At 36.1% G+C, this 17,413-nt stretch overlaps 1 long non-coding RNA gene across 3 annotated transcripts in view; it reads left to right on the top strand.

The window, feature by feature from the left end:
* The first annotated feature begins 8 nt into the window (after positions 1–8).
* LOC111820474 (uncharacterized) overlaps positions 9–17,413 on the top strand; it is a 163,516-nt gene continuing 146,111 nt past the window's right edge. For 2 of the 3 annotated variants that reach the window (XR_002824019.1, XR_002824020.1), the window contains exon 1: positions 8,623–11,426. This is a non-coding gene — a long non-coding RNA (uncharacterized LOC111820474). Of the gene's footprint in view, positions 63–8,622; positions 11,427–17,413 lie in introns of those variants that run through there. The other variant, XR_002824021.1, reaches the window with a different exon arrangement.

The following is a 17,413-nucleotide window of genomic DNA, read 5'->3' as shown; positions in this document are numbered from 1 at the left end:
CCCCGGCTCCATCCTCCGCCGCCGCCCGAGCAGCTGCGGGGCCGCCGCCGCCGCCTTTGCAGGTAACAGCCACCGCCCCCCACTCTCGTCCCCCTCCCCGCATCTGCTCCACTCCCTCCAGGCCCTCGGCTGAGTCCTCCCTCCCAGCCTCCCTCGAACAGGGGGTGGCGGCGGGGGTGGGGTGAGGCGGGGGCGTCGGGCTGTCACCGCGCCGGGGAGGTGGGCGCCGGGGGTATGGGCGGGGGCTGGGTCCCTGGAGGGTTTGGGGTGTGGGTGGGGAGGCCCGGGGTTGCCTGGTGTGAATGACATTGACAGCCCCTCACTTTCCGGGGGAAGCTGGGGGGCGACGGTGCACGGGGGCCGGGGAGGGGTGTTCCCGGCCTAGCCGTACCGTCAGTGTCTGGGCTGCCCCGGCCCCGGCGCCTCTAGTCTCTGCGCAACTCTGGCTCCTTCCCCGCGCCCCACCCGCCTGGCCGCGCGGCGTGGGGAGGGGGCGCCGGCCTGGCCTGGGGTGGCGGCGAGGTTATGTAACGCGTGGAGCGCCCCGGTGTCTGTGTGTTTGGGTTGGGGGGAGGGTGCTGTCTGCCGCGCGCCCTAGCGCTGGGGCTGTCTGCGCGCGTGGGGTGGGGTGAAGGCGAGGATGCACAGGAGTCCCCCGGGGTCTCCTTCCTCCCCACCCCACCCGGCGGGCGGCGCACAGGAAAAGGCGGCTCTGTTGGGGTGGGGGGTGTGTGTGGGAGGTGGGTAACGTGCTTGTCTGTGTTTTTAATAGTAGTGGGGTTTTGATCCGCTTGGGAGTTGTGTGCTAAGAATAGAAATGTGCGGAAGATGCTGGGTTTGGCTGATCCTGAGATGCTGTCGCTGCTGGCGGCGGCGGCGGCGGCTCAGGCTGCAAGTAAACAAACCAGCCTCTTCCTCGTCCACCTCCTCCTCCTGCGCATCGGTCAGCATCAGCCATGATGCTGGTGGGGCCTTCAGAGCCAAAGTTGAAAGCCTTGCTAGTTGCAGTGTTCGTACTGACGCCTGGGCAGGGTCACCCGATGTTTGGGATTTCCCGGGAACCTACAGCTAGGCTAGGGATAACTGAATCTCTTTGGGCCAGGTTTGCAAATACCAGTACTTAACTGTTTATCTTCTGAAAGCAGAGGCGGTGCATACCCATAAGTCAAGGTTAGAATGGTTAACATTTCTTACATCAAAATATGCTATTATGAAAATAAAACCAACTTATTTCAGCAGTTTGGTATTTTGGTTGAAAGCCCAGTAGGTTGTAATTGATGAGCTTCCAAATAGAAATTGAACATTGAAATCTGTGTATATGTATTGACTAACTTTTACTAGTAATAAAATGTTCACGCTTTGTTCTTAGTTCATCTTGGAGATAAAGAATATAAAAGAATGATTTTTTGCAGTTAATACATTGCCAGTTGCTTCAAATAATCAGTTTAGACGTGTTCCGTATTTGGGAAGGCATGGGCATATTGTATCTTTCAGTAGGCTATAAATCACTAAGACAACCACTGGATTTTGTTTTTGGTAAAAGCTTATTAGATTAGGTTATATATTCAGTTAGGAAATAGTCGAAAAAGCCAAAGGTAGAAAAGTCCAGTAAAGATGGTTTGGGAAATAAAAAAGATTAGTCTTCAGAACTTGAGTGTCATTTGTAAAATATGTATAAATAAGTTTATCAGTATATCCCAAAGGTGATTGTCTAAAACATGAAAATATTTTTATTAAAAGATCTGTTTATTAGTAGTTTAGCTTTCCAAGGTACATGACTGAATACAGATTTATATATAAGATATATCAGAACTGTAGGTTTTTTTTTCTTAACTAACAACCTTGATTTTGAAAGTTTATTAAGGATATTGTATTTGAAGATCTACTTTTTTCTTCCTTACTGGGATTGACCCCAATCTCTTTGACTTGAACTTCTAATTTTAAAAAGAGAGTGCATGTATTTATTTCATGAATAAGACAAACATTGTAATTTAGATAAATGAAGGGTTTTACTTTTCAGTTGTATGTTTGCATTTTGTATTTGCAGTTATAAGTTTTATTAAAGTATTTTAAAAATACTATTTAGTCTAAGGTAATTCTGCAAAAAAATTTATGAACTTACTATTCATATGAATTTTGTCCCCCTACACTTAGCCTCTCCTTAATTACTGCTTTGTGAATTGTTTTCCAACTTAAAATTACATTAATTTTTAGTTTAATAATCTGACATTCAGTCTAAGTTGAGTATATCTCTATTTAAGGGTTCTGCTTTGGACGTTTTTTTTTGCTTATAGCTGCAAAATACTGTTAAGTAAAGATTCATTCATTCTCCTATTTGAGTTGAACTATGTGCTAGGGGCTAATTTGAATAAAAACTTTTAATATTTACATTTCATTCAGAAGATCACTGCCATTAGAAAGAGAATTTGCTTTCAGAATCATTGGAAATCTAAGCACATTTTATTGAAACTTATTATTGGACAAATGTAACAAGCATGGAGTTTTGTGCTAATAAGTAGGAACTGAATCAGGATTTTTAAAAAATACAAATTTTTGATTTAAACATATAAGAAATATTTTTTCTTATAAAAATTCAATGGAAATTTCCAACTACTTGGGTTTCTTTTGAAAGAGGAACCTGTTTTCTAAATTGATTTTGTGGAAGTTTAAAGTTTACTTAAACTTTGCATACTTTTCTGAAAAGGTAACTGCACTTTTTGTTGTTATACCCTTTAGTTCAAGAATTCACCCTTTGCAAGTTAAGACAATTATCGTTAACAACGTGTTAATTTTTTTTAACATGATTTGATCTTGTCTGTATATAAGGAGCCCTGGTGGCACAGTGGTTAAAGCACTCGGCTGCCAACCATAAGATTAGCACCCACCAGCCACTCCAAGGGAGAAAGATGTGGCAGTCTGCTTCCATAAAGATTTACAGGCTTGGAAACCCTATGGGGCAGTTCTGCTCTCTCCTGTAGGGTTGCTATGAGTCGGAATCGACTCGACAGCAGTGGGTTTGGTTTTTTGGGCTGTCTTTGCAGTATGATTAACTTTCAAGCATTAAAGAAATGAAGTAATTTAAATTTAAAACCATTTGGATGTAAGTAACAGTCAAGAACAGAAAAATTAACCATTTTCATTTTGTTTTGACCAAATCAGTCTTGTAATTTGATTTGCATTTTAATTTTTCTTAAGTTAGTATACTTTAGTCATGTAATTAATTTTTGTACAAGATTTGTCTTGAAATATTTAAATCATTTAAAATTGCTGTGTTCTTAACTCCAGATGTCAGAGTGTGCATCAGTATTCTAATTCCTGGTGTCTGGTGTCACAGGGCTTGTACTTTTGTATAGTTGCCTGAAGATAGCCCTGAATCAATTACTGTTAACTTAAATGTTTTATCACCGGTTTCTACCTATGATGGGCTAGATTCAGTTTAGAATTAATGCTAGCCAGTAACTGGTGAGCACTTGCTATGTATTAATTCATTTAATCTTTACAACAAGCCCTGTTACACTTTTGAAAGTCATTTTCATAAGCGAAAAGCTCGTATTTCGGCATTATAAAAATCCATTTTGTTTTAACTTTCCTAATTTTAAACCATTTTTTATTTCAGTCTCATTTTCTAACTTGTTGGTACCATTGTTAGAGTTTGCAGTGACATTGCTAAATTTAGGTGATGTAGTACAGTAATTTCCACAGAATCCAATTAATACAGTAAAGTTTCTTGAGACTGTTGACTGATCTGTTAACATTCCTTTTCAGTTGTTTCAAATGCCAAATTAAATGCCTCAAGTGTTTACATATTTTGCTGTAGCATCATAGTAGTTCATCAAGTTAGATGTAAACACATTTCCTTTACTGGGTAATCGTCAAATACTAGTCAATAGATGCTTCTTAACCTGTAGGTTTGTTTTTTAGTTTCGTTTCTTTTCAGTACCGCTTATATTTGTTTATCACTAACTGTAGAGATTTCGTATTTCCAAATGGGTATATTTTACTAATATTCAGAGGAAAAAGAAAAAAAAAAAAATTACTAGGAGAAAACACAAAAAGATTTTCAAATGAGGAATATTTCAGTAAGGAAGGCTCTGAATACATTTTTGTTGGGGGGAAGGGTGGTAGAGGAGAGAGAGTGTTTTGCCAACCAGTTTTTAGCTCAAATTCTATCTAAGTTGTAGTTCGAATATTTTTATCTTCCGGACTATACATTCAACTTTTTGAGGACAGAAAGTATGTATACACGTGATACTATCATTACAGTGCTATCTGTGTATGAAGTAGATGCTCAGTAGGTTTTAACTTGTAGAATCATAAATATTAGCTCGGAGAGAACTATACAGCTGTTTGGAGTTTTTCTGATTTCTCTCGGTTTTATGGCTAAGGAAACTGAGGCACAGAGTTAAAGTGACCTTATACATTATCACTCTGGTGCGCAGAGTTGGGAACAAGGACCCGTGTTTTTTTGACCTGTCCGGTGCTCATTCGAATACTAACATCATTGTGATGAACTTTGTTATAGGATTGCATATGTGCTGCTTAGCTGTCAGCTTAATCAGGGGTAAAATCTGTCAAGCTGATTTTTTGGCATCTAATGGACCGTGTACCAATTGTATTTTGTGTGTATGTGTGGATTGCTTTTACTTCATAATCAGGGTACTTTATAATTTGGCATTATAAAAATCCGTTTTGTTTTAACTTTCCTAATTTTAAAACACTTTTTGTTTTAGTCTCTTTCCTAACTTGTTTGTACCATTGTTAGAGTTTGCAATGATATTGCTAAATTTAGGTAATTTGTCTCCAAGACAAATTTTAGAAGGATTTTACGTGTGTATTGGAACAATATTGCCAGCTATACAACCGAAATGGTTTTATTAGCAATCCTCAACTTGTCAAAGTTGTTATAGGTGCCTTCACGGAGACAAACCGTACTTTACATGAGAACCGTAGTGGACAGTTTATCGATAGCTTGTTCAGTGGTTTAGATGAACCAGAACAATCCAATAACAATTTTCCATTTGTTTCAAATTAAGATATTTCTTATGTCACCCAGTACACATGGCTTTTTTAGTTGATTCATCATGAACATGTTGCTTGAATTGGAACTCAGATGCCCCCAAACGGGTAGGGAAGAGGAGAAAAATGTTTTATATTATTGTACATATATTTTAAAATTTATAAAGTTGCTTTCTAAGAATTCATTTGGCAGTTTGGGAAAACTGTTATTTTGTGTAAAAGTTAGAAATTTTCTTCTTTGCTTATTCGCTTATTTTGCCGTAGTGTGAAAGTCAGTGAAGATATCTGTAGAAAGCGTTTTAAGAAACGTTGCAAAGTGTATTAGTGTTCTCTAAGGAGAGAAAAGTTATCCAAAGTATATGGTTTGTGTGATTCACTTCCATATATGATATGCTTTTAAAAGTATAATTCTCTTAAAAGGAACAGACTGACTTAATTTGAAGTGCAGAGCATTTTGTCTTGAACTTCCCTTCCACTTTAGTATTTTTCTTCTTCTGCAGACCCTGTTTAAAAGTTTGGTATAGCCCTATGCGTTTATTATGGCATGTATTGGTTTTACCTGTTTCTTGAAATCAGCAGATGCTGTAGAATTATATTATAGTTGCCCTTGACCATCATTGGGGCCCTGGTGGAGCAGTGGTTAAGTGTTTGGCTGCTAACCAAAAGGTCGACAGTTCGAATCCCCCAGCCACTCCTTGGGAACCCTATGGGACAGTTCTACTCTGTCCTACAGGGTCGCTATGAGTCATAACAGACTCAAGGGCAACGGGTTTGACCATCATAAGTATTTCAAGGTAGTAACATTCTGTTGTATTTGAATATTAGTTGTCTTTAATTAATTCAATTTGGTTAGCATATCGAAAAGTATATTTTAACATAATATTAATTATAGCAAGAGTTTATAGTTCAGAGAAAGTTGTATTATAGAATTACGTTGTAGCTTTTAACTTAAACATTATAAGAAATTATTACCGTTTGAATTTTGTTCTTATTTGTAAAAAGGAGAATGGCTGGAGTGCCTTTTAATTTTATGTCAATCTACATTTAGTTTCTGTTGTTATAATTTAGTATGTGATGCTATAGTTACATTTAGTTTTTAATTTATTTGAAGATATTGTGCTTTACTGGACTGTTTAGAACAAAACTTGACACTGAAAAAATGTTCAGAACTATTGGAAATGTTAACTACATATTTTTGAGAGTTCATATTATGATATTTGGTAGAAAGCACCCCAAACTGAATTGTAGGTACTCTGCCACTGACTTTGGGGAGACAATGTCATCCTGTTGGTCACAGTTCTCTTAGTTTCGAAATTGTGGATGCAGTAGCTTCTGCACAGATAGGTTTTTTAGAGTCAAATGAGGTGACATGTGAAAGCACTTTGATAACAGATTATAGATTTGTTATATATACTACGTGTTTTTGAGTAGATGAAATTTTTATGGATGTTAGATAAAGTTCAGTTATTAAAATTGAATGGTTGGTTGCGATAAGTAAATGAGTATTTTTTAAAAAAAATTCTTAAAAGTATCATTAAGAAAATATACTGTTCTTTTCTTTTTTTCTTCTATGAGTAAGTCTGAGCAGTGTTGATTTTTGTCTTTTTTAGGAGTTGAAACTTGACAGTCTCAATAAAAAGAGTTAAAAGACAACAATATTGAGAATCAACAACAACAACAAAAGCACCTACTGGGTGGGATTTGGTTCCTTGGTTTGGAGGTTTAGGGTCATGGTTTCATGCGACATCCAGTTAATTGACCTAATAACCTGTTTTGTGCTTCTGTTTTATTTGCGAGTTCATTGCGTAGTGCCTGGGGTTTTAAAGGCTTGCAAGCAGTCATCCAAGGCACAACAATTGGTGTCTATTTGCTTGAAGAAACAGGAAGAAAGAAAGTCAGGAATAGGAGAAGGAAATGGAATATGTGGCTAATTGCCTCCATGAACAACTGCCTCCTTTGCCATGAGACCAGAAGAACTGGATGGTGTCTGGCTACCATTACTGAACATTTTGATCAAAGATTCTGTAGGAGAATCTTTGATCAAAAGGGGGAAAGTGCAGAAGAGAATTTCAAATTCTCATGAACTCCAGACTTTCTGGACCCATGGAGGCTTGAGGAACCCCTGTAACCATTACCCTGAAATAATCTGTGAGCCTTGAATCAAAAGTATCCCCTGGTGCGTCTTTAAACTAAACAGTAGTTCAGTTTAATTAGTAAAGAATGTCTGCCTTGAGCATTGTGCTCCTTAAGAACTGTCTTTATGGGATCAAACTGACAACAGCAACTCGAAAGATTAGATTGGAAGCTTAGAGGGCAGTGAGTTAACCCTTTCAAGACTCAATTATCTTCTCCTTTGGATTTTTTGTTGATACTCTGTGTGTTCACTAATGAAGGCATGCTGATTAAAGAACCAATTCAGAATTTTTGTTACGAGTTATGGATATTGATACCAATGATCTGGCATCACATATGTCCCAGTGGCCTCTGGACGACATTAAGTCCTGCTGATATGGGTCAGTGATGAAATCGGGTTTCAATTTTATTTCTTGAAAACTTGCAAAAATGAGGTAAAAACATGAAGGCACTTGGCAATGACTGCACATCAGTTTTATTCCAGTCTCTTTCTTCTTAGCCTTTTTATTATTTTTCATGAAACTTGTCAAAACATGGTACAGTGCATTCTTCCTTACTGCGAAAGCAGTACGTACAACCCAAATAAATAAATAAAGCCAAGAGTTTTTTTTTTTTAATCTCAGGAAAATTACCACTACAGTACATTCTTCTTTACTGCCATAGCAGTACTTCTAGAGGCAAAACAAGTAAAACTAAAGGAAATTGAATCTCAGGAAAATTAGCACTACTAGGTATTCTTCATTATAACAAAAGCAGTACAAACAGCTAAGGAGCAGAAACAGCTGCCCTGAATACTACAGAACTGTTTACAGTGGTGCATTCCATCTGTTCTACGTGGAGAAGTAATGATTGAACCCTAAGATTGAAAGCAGGATAAGAATAACTTATAGGAGTTCCAATCTCTTGAAAAGTGCCACTGCAGTGTATTGTCCCTTATTGGAAAGGCATTATTTATTGAAGATTACAGTATTCAAAAGGTAGAAAAGAAGGGAGCCAGTAAAACTTGTGTCTTAGTCATCTATTGCTGCTATAACAGAACACCACAAGCAGATGGCTTCAACAAACAGAAACTTATTTTCTCACAGTTTAGTAGGCTAGAAGTCCAAATTCAGGGTGTCAGTTTAGCAGAAGGTTCTCTCTCTCTGTCAGCTCTGGAGGAAGGTCCTTGTCATCAATCTTCCCCTGGACTAAGAGCTTCTCTGCGCAGGAACCCTGGGTCCAAAGGATGCACTCTGCTCCTGGCACTGCTTTCTTGGTGGTATGAGGTCCCCAGTCTCTCTGCTCGCTTCTCTCTTTTATATCTCAAAAGAGATTGGCTTAAGACACTATCTAATCTTGTAGACCTCATCAGTATAACTGCCTTTAATCCATCCTATTACATCATAGTGACAGAGTTTACAACACATAAGGAAATCACATCAGATTACAAAATGGTACACAACCATACAATACTGGGAATCGTGACCTAGCCAAGTTGACGTATTTTTAGGGGGCACAATTCAATCCATGACAACCTGGAAACAATGACTGGCATAAAGGAGAAAATGGCCACTATGACTGAATGAAGACTGGTAATAGCTTATTCTCACCATAAGTACATTCTCACGAGAACATAGTAAAAGGGAAACCTAGTGAGGAGGTTTATCTCACAGAAATTAAGGCAAACCTGTCAAAACCTGTCGAAATTTTAGAAAATTCACACACCTGGGAGGCATCACCTAAGACAATGCTTGATCTATACAAAAATGAGGTTCCCACTCAGGATTTTTGAGTTTTATGCATTTCAAAAGTTTCCTACCTTGAGGCTAAATGTGTTAAAATTGGGCTACCCCCTTTCCAAAGACCTCCAGAGGCATAAAAAGTAGATGATATACTGTTTGTCCCACAGGTCTTGAAATGGTTAATGTTAATGTGGGAGGGACAGTTTGGAAAAGGACGGTGAGAGTGGTGGCACAGCTTGAAGAACATAGCGTCACTGAATTGTACATGTAGAATTGTTGAATTGGTGCATGTTCTGCTGTGTATATTCTCAGCAACAACAACAACAAAAATAATAGCAAAGAGTCAAAAGAATTGAAGGAAAAGATAATGTGTTCTAGTCCTTGCAGTTAGTGGAGATCTATAGGAAACGTTAATGAATGCAGAAGACTATTTATTGTTATTTTAATTATTTAATACAGGTGCTTCCATAATCCTTAAATTCAGTTTTGTCTTTAAGATGTTTTAATACCATTCTCTCTGTTGACTTACAGTATTAGTTTGCTTCACCTGTTCTTTAATAGTTTTGGAAAGCTGCATCTACCTTCCTTCATTCATCCACTCATTCATTCCAATTTGTTAAACGTCCCCTATGTGCCAAGCATTGTCAGATTACCTGCCTAAATTGTAATGAGATTGAATAAGGTAAAATATGTGAAAGTGTTTTGTAAACTGTAAAATGACATTGAGATACAGTTATTATTATCAAATTCTCAAATAGTTCTTAATGAAGGTACTTTTAGTGTAACTGCTTTGTGTGACTTCTAAATCAAATTTACCAAGAATTTTGTGTGAAACTTTTTATAAAAGTGGAAAAAAATTAGATTATCCAACATTGAAATATTTAATGGCATAAGCTTCAAAGAAAAATAAATTAATTTTCTTATAGCTCATTGGCTAGCATATAATTGTAGAGAAGTTAGGACTGTGGGAGGAGGTGAAATTCACTCTGCCCTAGGAAGCAAATTACAAACCTAATGTCTAACTTATCATTTTGCAGGTTAGTGTTTTTAGTAATATGAAAGACTGAGTGGGAGACTGTAGATGACTTGGGGCACCTGAGTTGAAAAGAGTAGTGTAGTTATGCAGTTCATCCATCCATTTTTCTGGATATCTAAAACTTATGCTTGCGTTCCTGGACCACTGAGGACCAGTATATCCAGACCATATTTTTTGGTCCTCTTCTATGGAAGTTGTTTAATTAATTCAAATGTATGTCGGCATTTTACTTTTTTGGTGGAGAGGGACAATAAGAAATAGCTCTGAAACACATTGCTCTATATATGCGAGGATGTTTTTGAGGACTTTGTTTATTACACTATAAGCTATCTTATGAAGACTCATGGAATAAATTTCTGATCTTTATCCCAGAGGAGTTGCATTCCTTCTGAGTAACTCTTTTTAAAAAATTTATGGGTACTGTAAAAATGGAAACTGATTGTATCATTCTTACTTGCATTGCCTTTCTGAAAGCTTTGTGCCAAATTTGTGGCCCTCCTTTCACAACTATGTAGACTCTTAACTCTAGCTTCTTTTTACTTAAGGCAGTATAGTTTTGGAGTTACCAATGCAGGCTTGGGGTCGGATAGGCAGGGTTCATATCTTGGCTCCATCTTTTATTAGCTGTGTTCAAATTGGGCAAGCTGCTTAATCTCTGCAAGCCTCAATTTCCCTGTCTGTAAAATGGAGTTAATAGTACCCTCTTAGAGTTGTTAAAATAACCTGAAAATAATAGATCTAAGCACCTATATCAGTCCTTGACACTTCTTGAATACTCAGTATTTTTTCCACTTTCATATTCCCTTTGTTTCACTTTGTCTACTTAAATAATTGATTTTATAGTGTGTATTTATTGTAATCTACCTGAAATATTTCTTGGAACAAGGCAGAGTAAGAATACATAAATGTTGGTTTCTTGGCCCATTGTATTTTACATAAAATATAGCAGTTAAAAGCATTCATAATTGCTTTGCCAAAACTATTTCTGAAATTACAGGGATTTTGAAAATAGGCATACATGCAGATTTGCTTTTAGGCCACTTAACTTTTGTCTCAAACATACATCACCCTACAGATTTTCTCTATTATACGTGTAGGTGTGACAGTGGTTTTCTTAAGACATTTTTGTTGCAACCTCTTATGGTAAAAGTTTCGCTATCATTTGAAATCCATCACAAGACCAGGGAAGTGCATTCATTATAGAACTATTTAATAAATAAGTTCTCCAGTTTGAAGAGCTAGACTTTTATGTGAGGTCAGGCCAGTTGAAGACATTTACAAAGAATTAGTTGTTTGTTATTGCTATGTGAGTTGCAAGAATGGAAAAAAAAAAAGAAATTCTTTCTTCAATACTTCCTTCCAGGCTGAGTCATCACTAGAGAGTGGGAAGGGCCGCAGCAGCAGAGAATCCAAACCCCAAAGCTGAGATCACAAAGTACCGTTTCTCCAAGTTGGGGCTCAGAGGGGAGCCATCATGAGCGATGTTACCATTGTGAAAGAAGGTTGGGTTCAGAAGAGGGGTAAGTGCTCCAGGAAACCAAAAACCACATGGTTGCTGAGAGTGCTGAACTGTTAGTGGTGTGCTGGAAATGGATGTTTTTTGTTTGTTTGTTGCTTTTTGATGCTGTTAACAAAGTCAGTTGTGGCATGCTATGTTCAGTAAAAGCAAAATGATATTTAACATATGTATTAGGAATTTGCATGTTATTTAGGAATTTCTTTGTACTTCTTGATTTTAATAATTTATAATGTAGTTGTGAAGTCAGGTTTGCCTTTGTTGTGTGTTGTGTGCATTCATGTTGCAGAAAGTTAATGTGGCATTTATCTGCATTTCTGCAAGGCAGAGCGGTATCTTAAAAACTGATTTAATGTCTAGAAAAGTGTCCTGTATGCATTTAAAATCATGTAAATATATAAATAAAAGTATTCAATTAAGCTGATTTGGGTGGTGTCAAGGGAAGGGCTTAAAGTAGTAAAGGGGGAAGGAGTCACCCACAAATTTATGGATTAAACTATCTCATAAATTAGGTAAGTAAAGTCCTAAAATAGAAGACCTGATGATAAAAAGGGTTTTTTTTTTAAAATTTATACTTAATTTCATAATTTTATTTCTCATAATCTAGTATTTCTCGTTCACTCTTTAGATAATTCAGATGCATCTTTTTTTTAATTAAAGGAAGAACATTTCAATATACAGCTTTGTTTATACTCTTGTGAGATCACCTGCTTATGTGGTCATCAATGTGTTTATTAGAAATCTAGAGTTTAGATCGGTGCACTAACAAATTTCTTTACCCACATGGCCAAGTTGAGTAGGAGGAGGACTACTCCATTTTCAGAATTTTTTAGTTCCTCTATATCTATTGTCTGGTTAAAGGTTACCTCTTAGATATCGATTTTAGTATTATTTGAAGGTCTGTACTTAATACCTGTGCTGAAAAGTTGTTGTCAGTAGTTAAGTGTGATTATGTATTACTGAGTTTTTAAAAATCAGCTTTATAGAGGTATAATTTACATACAATATAATTGACCAGTTTTAAGTGTGCAGTTTGATGAATTTTGACAAATGTAAAAACAGTTGTGCAACCGATATTACAGTTACATAGAGTACTCTCATCACCCACAAAAATTCCTTTGGTTCCCTTTTTAGTCAGTCCTCTTCCCTCAGCCCTAGCAACTGCTAATCTGCTTTCTGTTACTACAGTTTTATTTTACTAGAATTTCATATAAATGGACTCATCCAGTACAGAGTCTTTTGTGTCTCTTGTCTTTCACCTAGTGTGATACTTTCATGGTTTATCCATGTTGTTGTGTAGGTAAGTCGTTTGTTCTTTCATTGTTGAGTAGTATTCCATTATCTGGATATACCACAGTTTATTTCTTTACCAGTTGATGGTTATTTGGGTTGTTTCCAGTTTTTGACTGTTATGAATAAAGCTGCTATGAACTTCCGATTACATATTTTTGTGTGCTGATATGTTTTCATTTTTCTTGGTAATTGCCTAGAGATGAGATGCTGGGTTGTATGGTAAGTGTTACGTTTAACTTTATGAGAAGTGTGTATTTAAATTTATGAGAACTACCAAACTGTATTCCAAAGTGGCTGACCATTTGTATTGTTAAGTTTTGATTCTTTTGTGTACTATCAGACATTTGGAAAACATTTTCAGATTTCAGTGATGTGTGAAGTTTGTTGTGGTGGTGTTTATTTTTTAATTTGTCTATATTATTTTTCCTACTTTTTTTTGTGGGGGGTGGTAAATCACTTAAACCTTTTGGAGTTTAACTGTACTGATTTCTGCTCTCACATGATTGTAGTGAGGATTAAATGAGATAATGGGTGTGAATGTGCTTTGACAATTCAAACGCAAATGTAAGCTATTCCTGTCTCCACATTTTACCCAGCGATTAGGGTGGCTCTTGAGTCTGTTTGATTAATTGTGACTGCACTGCAATACCATAACAGAAGGTTGGTATATAGTGCATGGAATGTAGGAAAAGGCATACATGAATAAGAATTTTTTAGTGGGTTTCCCACACTGGTCAGGGCAGAGGGAGACTAATGACTGTGTGTGTGTGTGTGTGTGTGTGTGTGTGTGTATTTAGAGAAGTAATGGCGATATAAAAAATAAAAATATGAATAGTCCACAAAAGTATAGAATGGCAAGTAAAAAATCTTTCTGCTGTCTGCCTCTTCCCATTAGTTTCAGTCTTCAAAGGTAACTATTTTAGACATTTTCCATTTTTAATTCTTTTGCTGATTATTATCTAATTTATATATAATTTTACATGTAATATTCTAAACTTTATTTTTTGACTAATCAGTCTTAAGTAATCGAGTGTTTCCCCATTGTGAACAATGAAGAATTTAACTCTTATTACCTATTCTGCTTTCTCTTTTCTCACTGTCTTTGTTAGGTATATTTTTATTTTTAGGTTTTTTTTTTGCGTTATAGTTACAACTCTAGTTCTTGAAGACTTAACTTTAGAAAGTAATGAGATATCATCTCTAAACATTTCACTTTGTACCTTGAAGAAGTCAGTTCCTGTCACCATCTCTACCTTGAATTCCTCACATTCGCTTGCCAATTTATATTAGCTATAACATTCATTTAGTATTGACAAGGTTTAGCATAGTTGTATTTGTTGATTCTGAAACAAACATAAACAATATTATGATTATGTAAATAATACTCACTGCTAAACAAAGTATTATGATGGGGTCCATGATGGATTTCTTACACTGGATTGGTACTCAAGATCAACACATACCTTAGTTTGGCTTCTAGTTTGGACCATGACTTTGTTTTTCTTAGATTTTCTTAATTCGTTTTTTTCCCTGTTGGTAGAAGAGTATATGTCTCTTCATCATATCACTTGGTTATCTAGCTTTTTAATTATACTATTTCTTGAAGCTCTAATATAAACTGATTTCTTTCTGGGTCTGATGCACGGTTAATATCATGCTATTTAATTGCATTCTTGGACAAGCTCTATGCTTTCTTAGATCTCATGTCTGTCTTCTTTTTGTTCTGGATTTCTTTTACAGTTTTTTACAGTACTTAAGTAATTTTTTTAGGAAGAATGTGTGTGGGTACTTGTCAACACAATTTTTGAAATTATCTTTTCCACTTTCATACCAGTTGATACTGTGGCTGGGTATAGAATTCAGGTTTAAAACAATTTTCCCTCAAAACTTTGAAGATTACATTCCATTGCCTTTTAGTACCCAGTTTTATTATAAGTTGATACTAATATGAATTATTTCTTTGTAAATAACCTGTTTTTTTTTTTTTCCCCTCTGTAAGCTGTTTATATTGACGTCTCTTTGTCCTTGGTATTCTGAAGTTTAAGGAGGATGAGTTATATTTCTTTTGTTATTCATATGGTAAAGCATTTGCTGGGCCCTTTGAATATGAATAGCTTTCTCAGTTCTGGGAAATCTATATTTCTTTGATTATTTCTTCTCTTTCACATTTTTATACTCCCCCCCCCCGCCCCTGGAGCTTCCGTATTAGTCTCTGTTTCTTAATTTTTCTTTCATTTTCCATGTATTTGGTTTTTTTTCCTATGTTCTAGAAGATTTCCTTGACTTTTGTCATCCAGTCCTTTATCAAATTTCTTATTTCAGCTGTTACTTTATACTTTAGGGAACTCTTCCAAGTTCATGGGGTCCCTGGGTGGTACAAATGGTTAATACTCTTTGCTGCTGACCCTAAGGTGGGTGGTTCAGGTCCACCCAGAGGTAATTTGGAAGAAAGGACTGGTGATCTCTTTCTGAAAATCAGGCAGTGAAACCCCTGCGGAGCACAGTTCTACTCTGACACATATGGCGTTGCCATAAGTCAGAATAGACGCAATGACAACTTTTTTTAAGTTCATAACCGCCTGCTCTTATTTTATAGATGCAATATAGTCTTGAGTCTCAGGACACTAATTAGATTTTATTTTTAAGTTTTTTTTCTCTTACTTGAGAGGAGAGTTTGTTTATTTTGATTGTTTTTTGGTAGTGTTTTTTTCAGGTGTCTGATGATCTCTCTTTGTCTGTTTATACTTACAAATGAAGTATTGGGTTTACTGGTAGTTTCATCTACTGTTTTGTAGGTCTTGCTACCAGCTCTGTGTACCCTCTTAATCTATTTTTGCACTTTACTGTTTCGCTCTATATTTATGACAAGTAGTTTTTCACTTAGTAAATGAGGATTTGTGATGGTAATATTTATGATAATATTTAACCATACTCTTGAAAGCATTAATTGAAATAGTAGGGAGAAACCTAATTTGGCATTTTTTTTCCTCCAGCATCCTTAATTTATTCCTTTTGAGATTTTCAGTATTATTTTAATGATTCTAGGTTGCGGTCAAGTAAATTTCAATATATGCCAAATGTTGCATGACTATATTTTGTTTCAAAGAATTTTCTCTTAAAAGAGCATTATTACTTACTGCCTGTGTACCCTGGGCCGGTTATTGTGTACTCTTTTGAAAAGAAATATGATAATATGTGCCTTCTGTACCTCATAGTACGGTTTAGATAATGTGTCTAGGAGTGTTTCTAAACTATAATCTACTTTATCAATAGAAGGTATTAATGTAAAAAAATTATAATGTAACCCTTAGTTTGAATATTAGTCTTTTTTCTTAAAACCTGTATTTATGAATGAGTTCTTGATAGCTCCTTTTCAGATATAATGTCATTTTATTTGTACTTCTAATGTGAATAAGGTGCTTCTCTGTAAATATCATCCTGGAAAAGAAAGGATTTAAAGATAAATATTGATATTGTGTAGAATATAACCTTGGTTATCAGTGATATATGAATAGTGAAACCTTTACTCCGTACTTGCCTGGAGCGTTTGAAAAATGACAAGCATTAATTAAGATAACACATTATAGCATAGTATTGTTGGTGTTAGAAATGACAGTGAATGAAACTTCATGTAGCCAGGATGGAGTAAGGTATTTTCCTGGATTTTCCTCCGTGATGGACTTAGGTGAGCAACTCACAGCTTGGCTGCACATGAGTGTAGGAGGCACCTGCATGTATATTAAAGACTTACTACATTGTCTTGTTCAAAGATTAGTCTGTAGGTCTGCTCCGGGCTACTCTCAATCCCTCAACCAGATGCCAGAGTTTTGCTTTCTTAGAGTTTGTTCCCCTACAGATAGTGGTGCTATTTGCTTTGTAGAAATTATTTTATTATTCCAAACAGTATTTATTTAGAAGCCAAATAATTTAGAATCTAAGGTATTATTAGTGCACTAATAAGTGTAACTTTAGCTAGTTTAAAAGTTCTAAATTATGAAAATAAGTAAATTGCAATAATGTATATGAAGAGTTTATTATAATTTATAAAATTTCATTTGCTGAATAATACTGTTACTTATGAACCTAAGTATTCACTTATAAATGTGGAAGGCCAGTTCCTTCATAACAAGTCAAAATCTATAATGTATTTTTAAAAATATTTAGATACATTTAAATACAATTTGAAATCTTACTGTTTTGAAATTGGTGCAAATCTTATTTGCACCAGTGGTTTTATCATTAAAAACATTTTGATTGATGAAATGCTACAACACGCATGCATTTGTTTCTTATATAGTCTTTATTATATTACTAACAAGTGGAACTTTTGTATTGTAGTCTGTTCTGTCTGTGTAGCCAGTTCGTGCTTTCAATTAATTTTTTCCCTTAGGTTGCCTGGTATTTATGAGTTCCAGTTCAGGGATGTCTATAAATTTTGTCCTTTGCATGATATTTGTAATATATTCTACCATACAGTTTATTTGGATGAACTAGAGTGTTGTTGTTAGGTGCCATCACGTCGATGCTGACTCATAACGACCCTGTGTGCAGCAGAACGCAACGCTGTCCATCCTGTGCCTGCTCACAGTTGTGGCTATGTTTGAGTCCATTGTTGCAATTAGAGTGTTTGTAGTTGCTGTTTCCAAGCTGAAAGTTTCAAAAGTCTGTGAGATACCCTAAAAAATAGCTTAGTCCTGT

Source organism: Trichechus manatus, unplaced genomic scaffold (assembly GCF_000243295.1).
Source record: "Trichechus manatus latirostris isolate Lorelei unplaced genomic scaffold, TriManLat1.0 scaffold00039, whole genome shotgun sequence".
Classification (NCBI taxonomy): Eukaryota; Metazoa; Chordata; class Mammalia; order Sirenia; family Trichechidae; genus Trichechus; species Trichechus manatus.
The sequence above is the reverse complement of the archived record's forward strand: the minus strand, read 5'-3'. Positions and strand labels throughout refer to the sequence as shown.